Consider the following 23,387-nt stretch of genomic DNA (forward strand, 5'->3'; position numbering starts at 1 on the left):
AAGCAAAACAGGGACAGACTCACAGATGGAGAGCAGATGACAGCGAGTGGCAGTGAGGGCAGGGGGGCAGGTTAGGGGTGGAGGGGACTGAGCAAAAAGGGAACACTCATGGGCATGGCCAACAGTGTGGGGATTGCTGGGGGTAGAAGAGTATAAGGAGACTAAAACGGTGATGGAAAAAAATACCAAAAATAAAAAAAAAAAACAAGAAAAAAAAGTGAAGTGATGAGTTACATGTCAAAACAACAACAACAACAAAAACTCTGTTACCATTCCTAAATTTCATTATATCTGATGAAAATACACAGAAACCAATGCTAGGGACTCAATTGCGAGCACCTCACTTCAATGCAGAGACTTAGTCTAAAGTGGATAAACTTTCCAAAATTCCTCAGATCAATAGCTTTCAAACTTTGCTGTCTGCAATCCTCTTTGCACACAGTGACCCAGTACACACCCACACTAAAATTAGCTGAAGTAAATTTTCCAGAAGCAGTACATAGCCATTACTACATGCTGTACACCCTGACACTTCCATTGTTTCACTTTTTTGTAATGCTTGTTGTGACCCACTAAATTGATTTCATGACCCGCTAATGGATGCAGTTTGAACAATCCTGTCCTAATTCATTTATTTAAACTTGCCACTATATTTTGGCAGTACTTAGAAGGCTAGGGAGGCACCTGAAAACTTCAAACAAATATGCACGTTGGATGAGCTGCTGTATGCCAATTGCCACCATCCCTCCAAATGGGAAACACTTAAAAACCGTGACCTTTATAAAGTTTTATTTGGTAGTAGTAATGATATGAAAGTCACCATCTTCTCTTCTGCCAAATCTTTGAACCATCCTTACTCCAATCATTAAAGAATGACCTCAAGTCCTTTTGGCCATGTGAGAATGAGGAAAGGAATAACAATTAAAAATTAGAGAATTATATTTGTTCTTAGATAAGTCTTTTTCCCTGCTATAATGGGGCATGAGAAACAGAGATGACCCAGAAAGTATTTCCTTGCCCTATTAAAATATTTTTAAAAAGCAGTTTCAACAGTTTCTATATCCATAAATAAAGTAAGAGCTACAGTACACCATTATTTAAAACAAAATTTAATAGCATTCGCCTTTTTTAAAAAATTACAGGGTAACTCAGATAATGTTTCTTAATATCAAAACAATAATCTGTTTGCATAGCACTTTAAGAAGCAGAACAAAATTCTACACACTTAGCTAGAATAAACAATGAGTAAGACAAAGTTCTCCAGTCCCGGGTACCTGGAGCCAAATGAGTCCAAGGCCATTTATGCCCACCACACAGGAAACAGTAAGAAAATAAAGAGCTGATCTATTTTTCTTCCTGGTGAGAAGGGCAACCAGGGCAGCAGTGCGGAGCCGAGGACCAACCTGGGCTTCAGAGTCAGAAAAGCCCAAGCTCAGCTCCGCCACGTACTGGCTGTCTGCTCTTAGTTCAACAATAAAAACACTCAAAATAATAACTCAATAAATATTAGCTGTGGGCTGGGCACAGTTCAAAATGCCTACATCAATTACCTCACTGAGTTTTCACAACACTCAGAGAGATTAAGAAACTTGCCCAGATTCATGCAATTAGTAATGGGAAGGCCAGAATTCAAACAGACCCGTTTCAAAACCTTTGCAGAGGATCCTATTACCTTCGGAGCCCGTTCTCTTATCTTTCTTTCTCAGCATTATCGTGTGGATTAACTGTAATCCATATAATAATGCGTGCCTCTGGCCTGTCCTGTAAATGCAGCAGAACAGTAAGAAGCAAGAAAAATTCCTTGGCACGTGGAAACGGGAAACTGAGAAACAGCTGAACAAACTGGCCAAGCAATTTACAGCCAGATACAGATCACCAGGGTGGAAAGCCCCTGGTGCCCAGCAAGAGGCAAAATCGGAGCCAGACCTTGGCCCCAAAGTGGCCTTTCTTCCCCTGGCATATTGCTGTCCATACAGTTCAGACCCCCTGAACTTTCATATTGCTGGTCATGTGGTTTAGACCCCCCCACCCCCCGACTTTCCTTCCCCAGAGATAACATCTAGACCTCAGCTGTATTTCAGCGCCAGGCTCAAGAAGCAGCAAATCCAGTCAAGTGACACCAGGACAAGCCATGATGACTAATGACCCCTGCCTTGGTGCCAACCAAGCAGTAGAGACCATGACCCCAAAAGAGCACACCTGGAAAAGCTGATGAATATTCTATTGAGATCCTCCCCCAAGAATCCCCCCGCCCCGAACTCCCAGCCTTTAACACCCTCAGACTAAGGATCCACGGTGTGCTCCCTCTGCGCCCCTTTCCCTTCCTCCTCTTCTTTCCCCACAGGTATGCATCTCCTCACCCCGAAGGGACCCCAAGAGACTTGCAACAAGGGGAGCCATGGGCAGTGACGGCTCATCCTGGGCTAACCCCCTGAACCTGTCCCCAAAGCCTTTTCTCTGACTCTCCAGCAAGCTGACAGCAGCACCACCTTGGCTCACTTCTTTTCCATTCTGTTTTTAGAGAACCAAAGCAACCTCACCTGTTCTCTCTCCTGTTGCTTCTTCTATCCTAAGCCCTTCCTTGTTGCACCGTCCCCAGCTTTAATAAATGTCCTCGCAAAATCACCTGGATGCAGGTTGTGAAAGCTTTCCCACACAAAGTCAAGAGCCCACACACTACAGGCCGGCCCTAGGCAGGCCCACTCGGGGCGGCTCCCATTTCTGGTAACCTAAGGCCTCATCACCACCCTGTCCAATAACACAGCTGCCACCAGCACAGGTCACAGAAGTATCTTACTGGCTTCCTGTGTGTAGAGTCAGAAACTTCTTTATCTTTGGTTCAGAGTCAGAAGCTTTATCTTTTTTCTTCTACCCTCCTACTGCCCCACCCCTCAAACACACCTCCTCCAGGAGTACCTTTCACTGATCTTAGGAAACAGGACCCGCGTTCCTCAGTACTGAGGGTCTGAGTAATAGAACACCTATCTTGAGTATATTTACTAAAGAAGGGGAGGTGAGTGTGTAATGTTTGTAAGAGAGGGCAAACTAACTCAAAGCCAAGACTGCGACAGGTGAGAGCCATAAAGGCTGGGACTCAGGCTGCAGCAGGAGAGTGCAGAAACAGTCCTTAGAGGTAAACTTACCTGCCCCACAAGGTCTTTACCACTGACAGCAGGAAGGCAGGGCGGTAGTGCTGTGTGAGATGGATCGGGCTAGTTGTGGCTTGGGGATCTGGCACAAATTAAAGGGGCAGGGCCTCAAATATGCCAGGAATTCTGCTGAAGGCAATAAACAATCTTAGGATGGAAGGTAGGATTACATTAACATCAGTTTTGGAAACAGGAAGTACCAGTACCAAGTAGCTAAAGAGTGTGGACAGAATTTTTCAAAATAGGGTAACATTCCCCCTTTCTTTCCTGTCTACATTAGTTGGCCAATGCTTTCCTCTCCAGTTCCTTACCAAAAAAAAAAAAAAAAAAAAGAAGTGTATAAATGGAGGTACTGAGAGGCTATTCAATGGAAATAACCAGGTTGACAAAAGCCATGCTGATAACATATCATTGCCTAATCTGATCAGGTCATTTTTTAAAACAAATATACAATAACTGCGAGTGTACCTCCCTACATTGTAACAAGTTAACTATTAATGTCAGGCTTAAATTGTTAGTTGTCATAGCAACGGTGGACCTTAATGCCTGCTCAGATTGGTGCTGAGCAGTTAGCTCTTTTACATTACACATCTATCACTATTATATAAACTACCTTTCACATATTAAGAAATCACTAGTTTGCCAAGCCAAAAAGGAATATAATCCATAACCTTGACTTGGAAAAAAGCAATAAATCTAAATGACACAAATTGAGTTTATGAATGTTCACCAAATAGGACATTGTTGTTATAAAGCTATTTACTAATCTGAAGAGATACCATGTTTGTTTTTCACCCTTAGGAAAAAAAATTAACTATAGAACTAACTACCAGATTAAATAGTATTAAGGAACAAAAGTCGAATTACTAATACCTCTATTATTTGAATTACATTAAGTACGGATGACATTTATAAACCCAGGATCATTAATGTCACTCCCACTGACATAATTTAATGCCTGATTAGAAAATAAACATTCAAAGTATCCTAGATAAACATTTTGTTCCTGTCCTTAATCTAGTTTTATTTTGCCTCGTTCTTATTTTTTTTAATAAGTTCTATTTCCTCCCCCATTAGAAATAAATTTTGTTTTAAAATGGTTCACTGCCGAGATAAAAAGATTCAACTCAGTGACCTGGAATAATTGAATGTTATTTATTTCTTCACTACATCTGTTACTGACTATTTTCTTTACAGTTAACTGAGCACCAAGCTTTTTCAAAGGGCACAGGTCCCAGTGTCAGAAATGCCACGCCCTAATACCTGCTCTATGGGCCTCAGGCTCGGTACCTTCAGAAGATAACAGTGGTCCTCGAGGTCAGTTTCCTTCTCTGTGAGCCTCAGACCAGATCAGATCAGAGGGTCTCACTAGTCAGGACACTCTGATCCAAACTTGCAGACCTACACACACACACAGGCTCTGCACTGGGCACCACATTCAGGCTCTCCTTCTAAGGCGCACACTCTCCCCTGCCCCCGCCACCCCAAAAAAAGGGAACTGAGCTATCTATATTTTACCTCTCTGCAGCTACAATACTAAATAATAGTGTGACTCCTAAGAGATCTATGACCCGCTGGAAATCTCTTATCAAAGCTTGCATCTGAATGTAGCCCCCCACTGCTGCGATGGGCCTTTCAGTGTGTGCAGGTGATCGGGCAGAGAGAGCAGGCCAAGCGCAGCAAGAGCATTACATGCCATTCGCAATATCAATATAGAAGGAGCACTGTTTGAGGGATTATGTTTACTTTAAAATGGCCTTCCAAAGAGTCCTTCCCTGTCCTCAGAACCAACTGATCTGAAAGTCAGTTATTTGATACGAGAAATTTACAATGTGGTAGTACAGGGTCACTCCTCCCCAAAGCCTAGAGATCTACAAGTACTGATCACAGAGTTCCTGGATTGTTCCTGGCTCGGCGAGAATGCCTTAATTGGAAAAGGAGATAGACTAGTCAGCACTCGGCATGCCAGATACTGGCTGGGTCACAGTATTGTCATCTGTCACAGCCCTGACCTAATGAGAGTTCTGCTCTTAACACGACAGAGCTGTGCAGACCTCTGGCTTGATGAGAGACCTACTGTGTGCTCTGCTTGACAGGATAATGGGACTCCGTGTGATGTGATGTGATCAAGGCCACACACCACCAGCGGACCTCCACAGTTCAGCTGCAATGTAATTCATGGTAAAAATTCAGAAGGCTGCCTTGGCATTGTGTTTCTCAAATACACCCAGATACCAACAGTTCCATGGCTAAAAACAAAAACAAAAAAATCAGTCCTGATGTTTTAATTATTGAATAGAAAAATGTCAAAGCAGGCAACCTGCACTAAAAATTATCTTTCTTCCCACAGGATGATCTTAAAATGTAAATTGGGTTAAGCCACTCCCCAATAGCTTCTGACCCTCTTGCCCACCTGATTGGACCTGGGCCTACTTCTCACACCTCATCTCAGCCTTTTCTCTGACCTTGCTCCCTGCAACCCAGCCAGGCTGGATTTCCTTCATTTCTTACCTGGCCAAGTCTTTGCACATGCAAATCCTCCACACCCCCTGCCCACAGCACTCCCCTCCCAAATCTCTCCTACCTCTGGCTCATCTTCACCCTTTTAATCTCTACTCAAACATCACTTTTCCATATCACTCCATTAGCTTGAGTTTCTCCTCCACCAGTCTCTAGACAGTAAAACTAGAACTCTCTAGTTTACTGCTGAGTGCATGCTATTTGATCATCTCCCCTCTAGACATATAGTTGAGGACCAGGGCTATTTCTCTTTTGCACAGCACTGTATCTCCAGGATTTAGAATATACTACATATTCAGTTATTAGCATTTGCTAACACGATTCAACATCTCAATAAGCTTTTGCACAAAAAAGAGGTACAGGCCGTAAACATGTTTCTTTGTCCTAAAATGGTCATGGTACCAAAAAAAAGTTATTCACTCATCTTGGGTGAAACTGACTTCCACTCTTTCTATTTCTCCCTACTAAATACCCACCCTGGTGGGGTCTGTGCTCTACTGCAATGGGTTGGTTTTTCTTTAATGGTTTAAAATATATAGTAGAAACAAAATATTATCAGTGATGGTTACTTCCCAGGTAACCCACAGACACTCTATTTCTCCTACTAGCTAATATTTATTCAGTGCTTACTACTGATTAAAATGGTTCCAGGTACCATTTCAACGCTGCATAGTTCATCTCACTTAACCCCCAGCACAGTTCTACAAGAGAGTATTATCATCTCCACTAACAGAGGAGCAGCTGAGGCTCAGGGACCACCTGTGCAAGGTCATACAGCTGGATGAGCCCATCAGCACTCAGCCCAGTGGGTCTGCTACCAGAGCCTGAGCTCTTCACTGTGGCACTCTACTTTATCTCTTGCTAAAGTAGTCCACAGGCTAGAAAAGAAAAAAATTTTTTAAGTTTTAGGAAAAAAATTACATTGATCTTTTGACCCACTGTATTTCAATCCAGGTAGTTCCCTCCTAGTTCCTCCAAGCTTGTCTTGCCTGCGCCCTCCCATTCCCCTGAACCTCCCCATTGGGGTGCTTCTCTGCCTTGTAACTAAGGGGACAGTCCATCATGACATGCACACATACAAACACAGACACGTTCTCAAAACTCCTGTTTGCTCCCTGTAACGTTTAGAGGTCAGGAAGTAGATAAGTCACCTAATTATTTCACCCTGAGGTATAAAAGGTAAATAATTTGACCTTGCTAAAGATGCCAAAATACCCAACTTTTAAAATGTTACTTGTACACACAGTAGAGTTTGAATTATTACACAGACCAAAAATGGGTAAAATTGGATGGAAATTTCAAGCGTCCAGGAACATAATTGAACAGACAGGTCAACTGGCAAAAACTGAGCTGATCCCGATTTTCCTAACTATATTCCTTCCTTGAATTTTGAACTCAAGAGTGTAATAACCATGCTTCTGGTAAGTGCAAGGAAGGCTGAAAAACTGGGGGATGGGTGGTGAGTTGAGCAAGAAGATTCTAAATCTAGTGTTTAGAGGTGCAGACCACCTACACTCTTACACTACGTTGCTGAATTTTTTAAATCACATCAACACCTTAATAATATGTTCTGCCAAGTATAATAAAAATGTGCCCAAAGAGCTTAAATCTTATTAGCTGCCAAGAGCTAAATGTGCAAGGACGCCCAAAGTAGCAGCTGAAGATGTAGGGGAGAGAAAATCCCTTTCATTACTGAGTCGTATGGGTCCAACTGAAAACCAGGAAAATAATATATACTACAAAAGGACATGCCAATTTTGTTTATTTACATTTAAATCAATGGCTTAAGTTAATCACCATTTCCCTTCAAACACGCTACAGCTGTGGTTTTCAACCCTGGCTTGCACATCAGAACTACCTGTAGAAAGAAAGAGGGAGGGAGGGAGGGAGGGAGGAAAAGAAATAGCAGTGTCTAGGTCCAGGAGAACACCACTAAGGGAGGCTCAATCACGATCAGCCATGCCAAAAACTTACCATAACCATGTAAATAGGGGAGGCTGGCCAGGACTATAAGAAGCAATTAGTCCACACATCTCCTCTCCCTCCATCTCTACGAACACGCAGCTGCGCCAACCAACCAGCCATCTGCCCGTCACTGAGCATCTCTGAGCCAGCACTGAGTAACAAGGACACATAGCAGACAACCCTGGTGGACCTACCCTCAAGGAGCTTCCCCTCTAGTGGAAATCATACCAGGGAGATTTAAGTTATTTTATTATTTAAAAATAAAAATAAAAAAAACTTTTCAGAACCATTTAAAAGTTCCCCCAAGCAATTTCAATCAATGTTCTTGAACTTAAGTCCTTTTAACCCACAGCATCTCATTTAGTCATCAGAGAAGTGTGGTGTGGTGTTGTGGTGAAGGAACTGGTAAGAGCCTTCTCTCTAAGCGTGGAGAAAATTATACTAGTTTAAGGTTTTAAATTTCAGTATCTCCCTTCTCAGGTTGTAAAATTCTAGTTCTTTTAATTTTTCACACATTCTCCAGGTTTATAAATCCACCACCCCTGCTTGATCAGTATCATTTCAACTGGCAGGCTACACACTGTCCAACACACAGCCCTACTCAACAGCTGGCTTAGATAATCGATCGATATTGGCCCAATGCCACTTATGTGCCCCATATCCTCACACTGGGTAACTGACTATTCCCAAATCAAAAGTTGCTCAGCATTCTAGATTTCATATCCTTTCTTTCATTTTTTTTCACCTGAAACAAATGCCTATCACAGCATCAGGGGGTATAAGAGATGTACAAGAAGAAGTACCTTTTAGAGACTATTTAGTCTTTCTGTAAAAATAAAACCAAGATATACAATATTAACATCACATAATATCACACACTGATTTAGAACTAACCTATATGACTAGTAGGGACAAAAGGCTGGTCAATATATGAGATTTCACTGAAGCAAGTCTAGCAAGAAAGGTTTGGCCGGGAAGTTAGCTAGGACCAAGCAGGACATTTTCAGGGGCACCAAGGGACCACAAATGGGAGGAACAATGGAGAGAAACACCAGCCTGGCTGAACCAAGGAGGAATCATCCTGTAAATGGCAGAGTATAAGGCTGAGCAGGTAGGAAGAGCAGTTAACACAGGGCTCTGAAACCAGATGTGGTTTACCTGTGACAGAGTCAGGGAGACAGGTGTGGCAGGTCCTCGAGAAGAAGGAAGCCATGGTAGAAACTGTTTTAATAGTCATGTGGATAAACTGCAGCTATCAACTCTCAGTCAGAACCGATGATAAATACCTGACATGCCAATCGATTTTCAACATGAACTTCATCAAGGTTATTCAACCACTTCCACTCCTAACCTCAAAAATCATGTTAATGAATGCCAAAGGCCCAATATATTTACAAATTAGGAACTCAGAAATGCTTCCACCCACTTCCCTGGGCTTCTCATGCCCTCATTTTCTCCACCTATAGAGCATATTACTGTTTTGCGAGACGCTGACAAGACATGAACATAAACAGCCAACTACCTGGGCCATCCAACTGGAATTTTGTTCTCTGAACATTTGACCATCAACTATACGTCAGGCATGGTTTTTGGCAAGTTTGAGTCAGGCCTAAAATGCAACAAAGCCTTTGATTCCCTGTCTTTCAAAAGAGTTATGTAATCTTGTGTACATATGGTACACAAGAGACAATCTGAGTTCATTCTTCCATTAATTCATCAAGTATTTACTTTGTGTCCTAAGTGCCAGGTACTGTTTAAATAGAGTGGAATTAGCAATTAGCAGCAAAGGAAACAAAGCTCCTCCCTTGTGAAACCTCTATCATGGGGGCGTAGGCAGACAATAAGCAAGTAAACAGAAATGTAGTATCAGCAACTGATAAGTTCTATGGAAAAAATACAGGTAAGGAAATAGAGAATGGCAGGCTATGCTATTTTGGATATTCAAGGAAGCCTTCATTAAGCAGAGAACAGACACCTGCATGGTATTTGAGCAAATATCTGAAGAAGGGAAGGGAGCAATCCATGTGCTCTGCGGAGCTCCATTCCAGACAGGGTCACCAGCAAGTTCAAAGGCCAAGGCCAGAGGGAAGATGGGAACAGTAGTCAGTGTGGAGCACAGGGCTTAACTAAGATGGCATCAGTCCTGTCAACCAGGAGGCCAAGTTTCAAACACATACAGTGGCGCAATGACTCAAAAGGATAGTGCAACCCCTCGAACCCGCGCAGTACAACGTGTAGACAGCATGTGCTTATCTGAGGAATAACACCAGCCTCTCAGAGCATAAGCAGTAGGGCGACGTAATCAGCATGTGCTTATTGAGGCGCCAAAGACAACATGTGTTAATCAAAGGCTGATGCAGCATTACATCGTACAAGAATATGAAAGCAAAGGCCTTCAGTCAGACAGCAGAAACAGCCGAGAGGGAGGGCATGGCACGCTGCTGCTCCTATCGACCCTGCTCTCGCTGACCCTGAAGTTGCAGCAAACTGCCTTGTAAAACGCTGGCTGGCTACCTCCAAAACCCGAATGCTAATCTGGACTTTTGGGACTCTGGGTCGTTATCCCCCAGTTCTCCTGTGTGATACTATTACTGATTGTTTCTGAGTGATTATTAGTGTTGTTATAGATTTGGATTGAATCTGCATTGGCAAAAACTGAGTAAACAGCACAGACATCTGTGTTGACTCACTGTTACTCTTGGTGCTGATTTACCTGTAGGGCTGGTGGCCGTATAGGTGGCCCAGCACTTCCTGTTCCTAATACCCAGGTCAGAAGACCCGAGCTGGAGTGTCGAGGGCTTGGAGGAAAGATTACATCGTGAAACATTTGCTCATGACATTCGAGAACCAGATTATGGCAAGGATTTCAGATTTTATTCTCAATACCATAGGAAGGCAAGGGTAAACTCTCCCTGCAGTTTATGGTTATGATAATACAATAGTGACATTCGTCATTCCCTACTTAAAACTCTGCAAATCTTTCCCAGCCCAGCCTATTACATAAAAGACAATGACGGACCCAAGAAATAACTAAATGCAAAAGGCAGTTTCCATAATAAAAAAGAAACCACTAAGTATATTTAGAGTACATTTCCTAGTCTCCAAAATGCTCAACTCATAAAATCTGACGGACATTAGAGTATTTCCAAATTTAATGACTTTCACCATTAGGGAATGGTGAAAAGTAGAATATTTAATTGATTTAAGCAGAGGACAGAATGACTTTTTGTTTGTATTTAATTGGTTTAAGCAGAGGACAGAATGACTTTTTATTTTTTTAATTGTATTTTTTGATATGCTATTACCATTGTCCCAATTTTTACCCCTTTGCCCCCCTCCACCCAGCACCCCCCACTCCCTCAGACAATCCCCACACCGTTGTTCATGTCCATGGGTCATGCATCTAAGTTCTTTGGCTACTCCATTTCCTATACTGTACTGTACATCCCCATGGCTATTCTGTAACTACCTGTTTGTACTTCTTAATCCCCTCACCTCTCCATCCATTCCCCTACACCCCCCTCCTATCTGGCAACTATCAAACACTGTTTGTATCCACGATTCTGTCTCTGTTCTTCTTGTTTGCTTAGTTTGTTTTTTAGGTTCAAATATTGATAGATATGTATTTATTGCCATTTTATTCGGCACAGTTTTGGTTATCTTCTTTCAGATGTCTTTTGAAAGTAAAAGAATATTAGGATAGGCAATTAAGTAGATTCCCATCACAATTTACACCTCGAAATAAGCTGTGCCTTTTAGTAAATAGTCTTGGCAGAAACTGCACACTCTGCATATCGCTAACTTATTAACTAAAGTCACAGAACTGTAGTTCAGCTGGAAATGTCAAAGGGATGATGTTCTTATTTTTAAGATGATAAGTATAGGATGTGAAACAGCTAATTTCCTACTTTATGGATTTTTGTAGTCTCTGTAGATATCTGAGTAATCACATAATTATATCATAAGGAACATAAAACAAAGAAATACCAACAACGGATGGAGACCTCCATTTTTTCAAGAAAACAGACCATCAGCAGATTTGAGCCTTGTCTACAGACAGGAGGACAAAGGCCTTAATTAATGCGACAACACTTTAGTACAATACAGCATCAGCAACCTAACAGTGAGCAAACATCCTTTCTAAATCCAGCGGTAAAAGCAGGAAACCAATCCCCAGATGTGAGCTGCCCTTTTCATTTCTCTGAAGCCCCTTCAACTTCTAGCCATAAATTATAAAGAGAAACACAGGACTAGCAAATGACTCAGAGGCAATGACCAAGAGGTTAACTACATGCTAATTTCCAAGATACTCCTCCATTTCCCCAGAAGAGAGTAACTCTACTATCACTGTAGGACAAGATCCTTTTGTCATTTACTTAGATAAGAGTTAGTGCTTGCCTGAGGTGTAACACAAATGAGGAAAATCAAGTTATGTCTCTGCTATAAAGTTAAATAATTAATGCATCCTTATTTCTGTATTTTTAAAACAAGAAACTTATTTTTCCCAGGTTTTAGAAGCAAAGTGCTGATCATAGAAAACTTGGAAAATATGGAAAAGGATTTAAAAAATATCATCCATGGATGCATCACTAAGCATATTCACACCTTGATATATTTTCCTTTCAATTAATATACCCCTCTTCATTTGTTAGCGAAATTGGTATCATACTGAGTAATTCATTTATTACATTTGTGAGCATTTCATCTGCGAGATAATTCTTTTTAAATATGGTTGCATAATATACCATAATATGGTAACTGACTTAACTATCCCTCTTCTGTTCTATTCAAAATGAAAGATAAATTAATGAATTTTAATGTAACAGAGTAGGAAAAGTTCTTTGTTATGGTCTCAGGATCCACACTGTGCCTAAGCTTTAAGAAACTACCAGTTGTCAAGTTTTGGTTTGGCATCAAAGAAGAATATACATAAGTGTCTGAAAAGGTTACTTCAGTGCTCCTGCCTTTCCCAATTGCATATCTGGTAAGATTGGATTTTCTGCATACACCTCAAAAGAAACAACATAGCAACAGACCATGCCAACAGAGATATAAGAGCCCAACTATATTCTATTAAAGTTGATTATGAAACAGATGCAAAACAATGCCACTCTTCTCACTAAATGTTTTATATTTTGAAAAATTTATTTTTCATTTAAAAATTGTTAGAGACTTGTACAAATGCTAAACAATGTCATTCATCTCACTACTTTGTTTCAGAAAAGTTATTTTTCATACAAATGATATTTTGTTCACATGCCATGTGTTGACTGTTATTTTTGTTAATTTTAAGTGAATTTTAAATTTTTCACTTTTAATGCCTAACACAGTAAATGTCAATAGCTATAACAACAGAAAGAGTTACTTGGGGCCTCAACTATGTTTCAAAAAATGTAAAGGGGCCCTGAGATCAAAAAGTTTGAGAACCACTAAGCTGTAGAAAAGAGGATCACTTTAACAAATAAATAAACCCATGTATTATTTTGTTTGCTTATCATTAACATCTGCTTAGAATGAGACTGCTCCAAACCTTTCAGAATAGCAGTGTCTTCATTGAGTGGAATCCTTCTTCTTCTAGCCTACGCTTACTCTCTAAATAGTAAGGCCTCCAAATACTTAACGTATTTCAGTATTCTATTACCAAACACGTTTTAAAGCAGCTATTGCAAGGTTTAAAAACTAAATATATCAAACTATGTCTGGGTAAGAGCAGAGAGCTGCAGATGATAGTACCTGATACACATTTATCTTCACAGTCGTCTTATGTTTTTACTTCCTTCTACCAAAATTACACAAGTAATTCTGGGAACTCTGCAGACCAAATGACACATGCTCCCTTCCAGCTATCACTGCCTAGAACTCAATGGAAATAAGAAAACACCCATTTAGTTCCTGTTTACTTTCTAATCAACAACAACGCAAAGGCCCAAAACTCTCATAACACTACAGATATTCCTAGTATCTCAAGAACAAAAATTTTACTGTCATCGTCCTGTTTTTCCATAACTTACAGTTTCTAGAAAGGAATCATACTAAACAATCATACTTTAAAAAAAGAAGTCAGGCTGGTGGAAAAAAAATCACTGAAGTACATATTCACTGAGCACGTCCTAAGGGCCCAGCACACTTCTCAACACTGACAATAAAGCAGTGACAAAATGAAGTCCTTTTTCTCATGATGCTTATATTCAAACGGGGGAAGCAGATATTAACAAAGGAGCAGGAAGAACGTGTGCTGGGTTTTAGTAAAAGAAGCACAGGAAACCATGAGGACAGGCTGCAGAAGTCCAGGAAGATCACCAGAATGAAATACAGTCCCAGGGGAAGATTCTTCACAGACATGTGGTGACTCAGACTTGAGGTATAAGCTTAACATCAATCAGAAAAAGAAGGAACTCAAGAAAAGGAATACATGTATATGAAAATCCAAACTCACCTGGGAAGACGGTGAAGCACCTTCCAAAATGGAAGACACTGAGGAGGAACAAGCTTGGTGGATCAGATAATGTAAAGTGGTCAGGTTTACACACCCTGTGTTTCAGATGTCCAGAATACATGCAAGTGAACATATAAAGGAAGCACGGGACAGAAGTGCTTGAGCTCAGAAGAAAGATACGGGCTAGCCACATAGATTGGGGACCAAAAATCCACAAGCAACTTGAAGCTATGGAAACTGCTGCTATTCCTCAACAGGGTAGTAAACGTGCTCCTAAATCCCCAAATATGAAAGGGTTGTAAAGAAGAGGAGTCTGTCCCTTCTCTAAGGAGAATAAACAGAGGGCACATATACATGTGAAAGGATGCTCAGCATCACTAGCCATCAGAGAGATGCAAATTAAAACCACAATGAGATACCACTTCACATCAGTCAGAATGGCCATCATAAACAAATCAAGAAAAACTAAGAGCTGACTAGAGGAAAGGGAACCCTCGTGCACTGTTGGTGGGAATGCAGACTGGTGCAGCCACTGTGGAAAACAGATTGGAATTTACTCAAAAAGCTAAAAATGGAACTTCCTTTTGACCCAGCGATTCCACTGCTGAGATTATACCCTAAGAATCCTGAAATACTAATTCAGAAGAACCTATGCACCCCAATGTTCATAGCAGCACAATCTACAATAGCCAAGTGCTGGAAACAGCCTAAGTGCCCATCAGTAAATGGGTGGATCAAAAAACCATGGGACATTTACCCAGCGGAATACTATGCAGCAGAAAGAACAAAGGAGCTCCTACCCTTCGTGACAGCATGGGTGGAAATGGAGAATATTATGCTAAGTGAAATAAGCCAGACAGTGAAAAACAAATCCATACAATCTCACCTATAAGTGGAACTCACTCAACAATACAAAACAAACAAGTAACATAGAACCAGAAACATGGAAATAAAGAACACACTCACACTGACCAGAGGGGAGAGGGATAATGGGGGAAAGAAGGGGAAGAGAGGCAAGTCAAGGAACATGTATAAAGGACCCAAGGACAACAGGGTGGGGATTGACTACGGGGCTGGTGGGAAGGGATAGGGCAGGGGAGAGCAACAGGGGGAAAATTGGGACAAATGTAATTGAACAATAAAAAATAATTTTAATAAAATAAGGAACCCAAAAAGAAAAAAAAAGAAAGAAAGAAAGAAAGAGAAGAGAAGAGGAGTCTGCAAAGGAGACAGAAAAAGAAGGAAATCCAAGAGAGCAAGGTCTCAGAAACTGAGAGATATGAGAACGTCTCAGAAAGGAAGAAATTCTCAGCAATGGTAAACTTAGTTAACAAAACTGCTGAGTGATCAAGCGAGAACCAGGAAGAAGCACCCTCTGGACTTAATAACAGAGAGGATGGCCTCCCTGTGGGGCTGGCTTCACAGGCAGGCATGGGCCCTGCTCTTGGTTTAATGCTTTGCTGTTTCCATGTTGAAATGCTTAATAATTTTGAACCAGGAACCCCACATTTCATTTTGCACTGGGCCATAAATGTTATGTAGCCAATTTTGCCTCTCTAAGTTTCAACTGAAGTGGCAGAAATAAAAAATATAAATAGAATATAGTGGTTTGAGGATTTAAAAAAATAAAATACAGTGGTTTGAAGAGAAAATGAGGAATGAGCCAATCCAGACATGTGGTGGACAGACTTGCAGGTAGCCCCCTGGATCCTCATCTCCTACTGTTCACTCCTAGTACAATCTCCGACCCCCGAGTGTGGGCAGGACCTGGGAGTCGTTTCTAACCAAGAGATTATGGAAAATGTGATCAGATATCACTCCCATGAGTGTTATCTTGCTAAAGCCTCTCTCTCCCTTGCCAGCTGTGGAAGATGCCACAAAGTAAATAAAATCTCATATGGCATGGAAGTACAAGTGACTTCCAAGAGCTGAGACAACCTAAGTCCCACAACTGCATGGACATGCATTCTGCCAAGCTGTGCAGGCTTAGAAGTGGAATCTTCCCCAGCTGTGCCTCTCATGAGACCACAGCCCTGGTGCCCACGTAGACTGTAGCGCGGGGACACCCTGAAGCACAGGAGACAGAGGCGATGGGCCTGGATTCCTGACCCACAGAAACTGAGAGATGATAAATGTGTGTTCTCTTAAGCCACTAAGTTTATGATAATGTGTTATGCAGCCACACATAGCAAGCACAAGCCAAAAAGTAGAATACTCCTCTCAAGAAGTTTAAATGGAAGGAGGAAGTGGTAGCCGGAAGAGGAGGGTGCCACGGAAGGCTGGGTTTCAGAGTATTCAGTTTTTATTTTATGCAGGTGAGGCTGAGGGTTTGTAAATCCTTATGAGATAGAAACACCACGACAGAGGCTGAACGAGGAGGTGGGAGAAGATGGCTGTACAGAAACAGATTTTTAGAAAGTGAGGGGGATACCTCTTGCACCATAAACAGAAAAATGTGCGAAGGATCTAGGAGCAAGCAGATTTGCAACAGGGCAGCGGGAAGAAGATGGAATGGCCTTCACAGAACTGTTGTTAGTAGTACTGCTGAGGGTGAGGCACGAGTAGGGGGGATGGGCTGACTATGAAATGGGAGTTTAAGAAATGTGGAGAAGGTTGAAAATAGTCATTATGCAGATTAAGAGTACTGATGATGAAAACATTTAATTTCCAGGTGGCTCTGTGGCCCTGGTGAAGTTGGGGACCAGGTCTTGATAATGGCTTTTATGTGACTTTCTCTGGCAGAACCTGGCAGTCCAGAAACAAATGTGGAGATGGTAGGTCCCCTGATTCTCCAGTGTTGGCATGTGCTAAGATAGTAGAGGGAAGGCAATCTGATGTATTGAGAAGGGCACAGTGAAAATGTTGGCCACGGAACTAGAAAAGTAGAGGTGAGACATGCCGGACATGCGGGGTGACAGCAGGGGCCAAGGGACTTGGAAAGGCCCTGAAGAGCAAAAACCTGATGTTACTTGCAATAGTCTGTCAGATGAACTAGAAGGGTAAAGGGTTCTAGCCAGCAAGGGGGAATCTTTGAATTTCAGAAGTAGTTCCTGATATTAACAAGATCTACAACAGTCACTGAAAGTCCATATCCCAGGAAATAACCCAATCCCAGGCAAACTGGGTTGGTTATAAAACTGAGAGTTCCCCAAAGAAAGCCCCACCCCCAGTCCCAGGCAAACTGAGACTTGCTGGTCACCCAGTTTCGGCTACTATTTAACAAATAGTGACACTTGGAGCAGGAGATCACCTTCCAGGTGCCAAAACTGTCAACAAAGGAGATAACCACTAAATGATAGCACTGAGGAGTAGAAGACAGAATATGACTGAAATAAGCAACCAGTGGGCAAGAAGAAAAAGTGTAAAAATCTGAAAGTGACCATGAGGAGCAGGGACCCCACCCCATGTGTGGAAGAAGATTCATTCTCCACTCACAAGGGTCCGAGACAGCAGCCAACTCCGACAGCCGGCATTCAGTCAGGACCAGGAGGTGAAGACTTCAGGGGAAGAAGCGGGCTGATCATGGAGCAGAGTCAGAGCACGGAGTGGCAAAGTCTGAAAGTCTAGGGGGAGGCGGGGAAGCACAGAGCAGTTCTAGCAGAAAAGTCCCAGGAGCCCCAGGGCTGGAGGATCCCACCGAGGTCACTGCGGGGAGAATGGGAGTGGGGTGGGAGGTACACTCCATGTGGTTCGCAGGCTAGGGACATACAACATGGCAACACCAGGGAAGCTAGGGTCCTATTTGTGGGACATAAGCACAGGTGTCATTTAACACACTGAGATGGCTATTTGGTGTAAAGATTGATATTTATTCTAAAGAAAGAGATTAGGGATTTTCTGAGCTCCAGAATGAGGTCCTCTGGTCTTGTCTAAAAGTCCTTTCATCTTGGGACTCAGTTCTGTTTCACAAATCATCATCTTTCTGATGATGATTTCTGATGTCCAAACCGTAACCCCATCCTAAGATTCTCCTCGAGTCTCTTACGTTTCACCTACGTACATGTGTGTTTACTAAATCCATAAAATCCTCAAGAATTTGCTACTATAACTGTCAATAAATATGAAAGAGCACAGAACTGTATTTCTTAAGAATAAAATGTCAAGGAAAAAAAGGGGAGGATTTGGGTTGTGTTTTATCATGGTGAGTGTGTTTTCTCTTGTGTATGTGTGTGCATACCACCTGGTGATTTATGTCCGCTGCAAACTAGAAAAACTCAGCAGTAACACATTCTGTAGCAGCAAACACTTTTAGGCATTATTCAGAAAAAATATATACCAAAAAACTTCTCTGACTCCAGAACAACTCATGTACTTCTTTTCAGTCCAATCTTGCTCTCAATTTTTGGAGAAGACAGGGTGAAGCCAGGCCTGAGAGTGCAGGCCCTAAGCAAACAAAAAAGCACAGTAAACTCATAGGTCACCAGGAGACATGCTGGTGACTGGACACTTAGGACCTGGGAGGGAAATCGAGGCCCTCTGCCTTCTCTCTCACGTAGCCCACAAGATCTCTCTCCCATTCCAGCCCATCGATTCAAGGCAGGCCTTCATGAAGGAGAACTGGGACCCTGCCTCATGGGTGTGCTTTTGTGGTTTCCCCAGGACCCAGGGGAGTGACAGAGGCAGACACGCGCAGCACGCAACCACACAGGCTGCACCGGCCGGGGGCTCGTCAAAAACCAGAAAACGCCCACCAATCAAGCTCATTTTTCACAAATGCCTTTACCAATAAATAAATTATTTCTACGTCATTTTATTAGCTACAGAAGGGGAATCCTTAAAATGGATTACAACATTAATCCATTGTAAGGATTAAAATGGAAACATTAAAGCTTTCAAAAGTTAAGTCAGTATTAAGATGGCATTTATCACTGCAAACTACATGAAAACTCATGATTTTTCTCCAATGAAAAGACACTGCAAATGTAATCTGTGCAGATCAACGTTACGCTATCATCAAATACCTGTGCACACCTAGGCCAGGCACAAATAATATATAGCAAGACAAGCTGCAGCCACTGTGAAAATCATTATTACACCACAGTGAAGGAGAACATTTAAATATCTATTCTCATTAGACAGAAATTAATGTTAACAGAGATTCAACATACTGTTTCCACAGTGGACACCCAAGAAATCATCTTTCCTAATAAGAAGCAAACTAAACTGACAGCATATCAGAGTGTTTTGTTTTTGTTGTCACCTATTAGTGTTTCTTTATATCCGCAACTGTTAGGGAGAAGGTGAAGGCAATGAACAAAACAATTTCAAATCAGGTGCTATTTTGTTAAAATGAGTAACTTCAAAATATATATTAAGTTCTATAATTTTCATTGGATTGTCACATTTTACCAGAAGTAGGTATATTTAAAAAAAAAAAAAAAAGCACAATTTAATCATCAGGATCCCATATACTGAATGAAAGATGGGATAAAATAATGGTGATAAAACTTAACATAAGATATTTTTAAAAGGTAAGCAAAAAGCAATTCATGGCAGAGATGGTTGGACATCTGAAAAAATCTTAGGGGAAAAAGCAGTTTATGATTGCAGACAGCCTATTACAGAATTCTTACCCTGGCAAACATATGATATCCAAACCTATAAACAAGGTATAACTAATTAGTCTTTTATAGATCTGCTGTTTATCAAGTCCAAGTTCAAGTTTACATATTTGAAGGACTTGATTATTCAGTTGACTAATGAGCATATCTCAAGGTTTACTCTTCCTCTTGTTTATACTTTAATCATGAACATTCAAAGTGTTAAAAAAAATCGTCCTGTGGTGATATAAATTTTGCCTCACATTTGTCACCTATTCAAGGCATAAGTGACAAAAGGTTACACAGAGTGAATGCTAACCTCTGGATATTTGCAGACTCCTTCTTAAGGCAACAAATAAAAAGATCACAGTAAGAATGCACCTCCCAACAGTCGTATTTCCTTCTGACAGTGAAGAAAAGCACCGTAAACAAGAATTTACCACCACCATCCCCTCCACCCCCACACAGAGGTTCTCCTTTTTGGAAACCAAAAAACAAAAAACAAAAAAAAAACAGAAAGAAAGAAAAATCAGACTTCAAGTTCAAAGGGAGACACTGTAGCAACTTCCTAGAGGCATAGAAACCAGAGCAAACAATGAAAAACAACAAACAGTTCCAATTCTAGTACAGGGTACAGACCTTCCAGACCAATGGAACATGCTGAGGTAACTTCATAAGGCACAGAAACAAGAGCAAACAATGAACCACAACAAACTGTCCCAACTCTAGTACCAGTTACAGACCTTCCAGATCGATGGGACACGCTGTCTCTGGCTGCACAAGAATAATGTAGTTATGCATTAAACATCAATTACTCTGCTTGAAAGCAAACACCCTCTATACAAGTTAACTGAAATCTACTAATGAAAGCAAACATTTTTCCCTCTGAATCAGCTCCCTCATTAACTGGTGTGAAAACACACATATAAATACAAGTCAAATGCACTAGGTACTCCCCAGGCCTGCTGTGCACAGTCCCGGCCCCACACTCATACAATTCAACCACGCTTCAGCCACCTTTCCAACTGCTTACAAATACCCCTCCACAACCAGAGGAGATTTTTTAATATTCATGACTGGTAATGCCACTGCAATACCTACAGCATACCATACAGGCTTTAAGACAACTAACACTGGCGCTCCTAAGAATAATTCATGACATTACAGTCCACTCATGAAACACACTAAGATTTTTCTCTTTTGGTTTAAGTGTTTAATACAATGTGGAAAAGCCACAATCGGGGGAAGAAGGGCCCGGAACTATAGCCCCGACTCTGTCCAACTACCTGTGTGCCTCTGGGCTGACCACATCTCTAGACCAAAGACATTCCTTCCAGTTCTAGACTGTTACTAAAGTAGTAGGAAATACCAAATCTAAATTGAAGGCAAGAGTGCGATATTACAATTGCAGAGGTATATACAAGACAGAGTGAAATAACTTCAGGGGTGGTCCAATACACTTCAACCCCGGCCCCAAGCCTGACGAGGCAGAGCGGACGTGGGCCTCTCCAGGCGACGCAGGCCTCTGTCATTCAGGCCACTGTGCAAGGAGGATCCATGGAAAACCCTGAAAACTTAATAAACATTGCTGTTAGGCTCACATATATTCTCCTGAATCCCTTCCAAGTATATCATTGTGGACATGTGACTTTAAAACAAAACAAGTAGGCCCTGCACTTTCTGCCTCACTCCATCTCTCCCACAACACAGGAAAGACTGTGCAGCTCCCAACACGTAAAATGATATAAAACCTGGTAGATACTTAAGAGTGCAACTCCACCCTGCCTGTAAAAAATGTAAAAAACCAATAGAGTTTTTAGTATAACACGCACACGTTTTACAACACAGTACTGAATCCTAATGTGGGCATATTTCCTTTTGCATTTTATTGCATTTTATATTTTAAAATGTTGACTGTGACCCACAGTATAAAACACAGATCCACTGAGGCTGAAGAAATAAAATGTGGTATAGAAATACAATGGAATATCATTCAGCCTGAAGACCTTAGACAAAGTGAAATAAGCCTGTCACGAACAGAGGAATGGGGGGCGATTCCACTCTACTGGGACCCAGAATAGTTCAATTCATAGACAGAAGGCAGGATGACGGTTTCCAAGGGACACGGGAGGGGAAATGCAGAGTTATTTATAGGTGCAAGGATTCAGCTTGGGAAGATGAAAAGTTCCAGAGAAGGATGGTGGTGACAGTTGTACAACAATGCAAATGTTTTTAATGCCACTGAATTGCACACTTAAAAATGGATAAGATGGTAAACTTTGTTACAAAAGCAGTCAACAACTGGGAAATTCCCCTGAAAAACAAACACTTCCAATGCTATGTGATATAGTGAAATCAACACAATTGGGAAGAAATATTTATAGTAATATTCTGCAGTATTAGTGTGAGATAAGAGAAAAATATATATTGGTCTCTGACCCTGGTTTCTGGCACAGGAGTCCTGAAACCCTTGTGACCTCCTCAGTGGTAAGAGCCCTAGGAGCGTCTGTTGTTCTAAGGAGGAAGCTCTGGGCAGGTTCCTGGATGGGGGCTCCTGACCGGAATGACCACACCGTGGTTAGAGGCTTGGTCAGCCCTGTCCTCCTCCCACTCTCCAGGGAGGGGAGAGGGGCCGGAGAGACTGTGTTAGTAACTGCTCGTGCCCGCGTGAGGAAGTCTCCGTAGAAATCCCAAAACGGGGTTCGGAGAGCTCCCGGGTTGGTGAGCACATCCACATGCTGGGAGGGTGATGCGCCCCCAACTCCACAGGGACAGATGCTCCTGCGTTCAGACCCTCCCAGACCTCACCCTATGTCTCTCTTCCTCTGGCCATTCATCTGTATCCTTTCTCATGTCCTTTAATAAACCAATAAATATAAGTGTTTCCCTCATTCCTACAAGCTGCTCTGGCAAATTATTCAAACCCAAGGAGGGGGTGGTAGGAACCTCCAACTTGCAGCCAAGTCAGACAGAAGCTGTGAACAACCTGTGGCCCTGCTACTCCTGATGGGCATCTGAAGAGGGGGGAGGGGCAGTCTCCTGGACCGAACCCTTATCCTGGGGGAGCTGACACTGTCTCTGGGAGATAGTGTCCGAACTGAGTCAAAGCGTAGGACACTCGGCTGGTGTTGCAGGGAACTGCTTTGTGTGGGGAAAACCCACACACATCTGATGGTTGAAGAGCTACAGGTGCGGAAGCAGAGTAAGATAAAGACTGGGTGATTTTTTTTTCCCCCTGAAACAATTTGAATCCTAACAGTATACTCAACTTACACTACTGGATCTTAGTTTTTTCCAACTATAAAACAGGAATTAAAATGTTTATTACAAAATTAAAGTTGCAATGCTCAAAAAATATCTGTTGATGAAAAAGCTGAGAACACTGAAAATTTAGTTAAAAATAGGAATCAAATCACTGAATAGCAAAAGAATATTTTATTAGATTAAATCTTCCCCAAAGTATTGATATTTTTGTGTCACTTGTATTAAAAACTAGGGGGAAAAAAGAAATTAAACACTGATTTTAAGCAGTACATCAGAAAGAATATAATCATGTGAGGCTTTTTTGATCAAAAAATTATTTCTTCTTGGAAACTTTGATTTTGAAGATATACTGATTCATATCATAGTGTTTGCCCTTGCTTCTGAGTTGAGAGCTGAGGACCTTAGCTCTCAAGAGGAGAGGCGGGGCCTCGTTCACTCACCCCGTCCCGGGTCCAGCTCCCCCAAGAGCCACGCCTGTTAGACTCAGGTCTATAACCTGTACCGTCAGTTACA

General features: G+C 41.7%; 1 protein-coding gene across 7 annotated transcripts in view; it reads right to left on the minus strand.

Moving 5' to 3' along the window:
• The window catches only part of FAM107B (family with sequence similarity 107 member B), a 195,174-nt gene that overhangs the window by 29,213 nt on the left and 142,574 nt on the right, over positions 1-23,387 (minus strand). The window contains exon 1 of one of the 7 annotated variants that reach the window (XM_054593247.1): positions 2,541-2,590. The exons of 4 other annotated variants lie outside the window; for them this stretch is intronic. The gene's annotated coding sequence lies outside the window, so the exon portion shown is untranslated. 2 more of the 7 variants (XM_054593238.1, XM_054593221.1) reach the window with 2 other exon arrangements.

This window comes from Pteronotus mesoamericanus, unplaced genomic scaffold, assembly GCF_021234165.1.
Source record: "Pteronotus mesoamericanus isolate MK-2021 breed Mesoamerican mustached bat unplaced genomic scaffold, CSHL_Meso_final contig_130, whole genome shotgun sequence".
Classification (NCBI taxonomy): domain Eukaryota; kingdom Metazoa; phylum Chordata; class Mammalia; order Chiroptera; family Mormoopidae; genus Pteronotus; species Pteronotus mesoamericanus.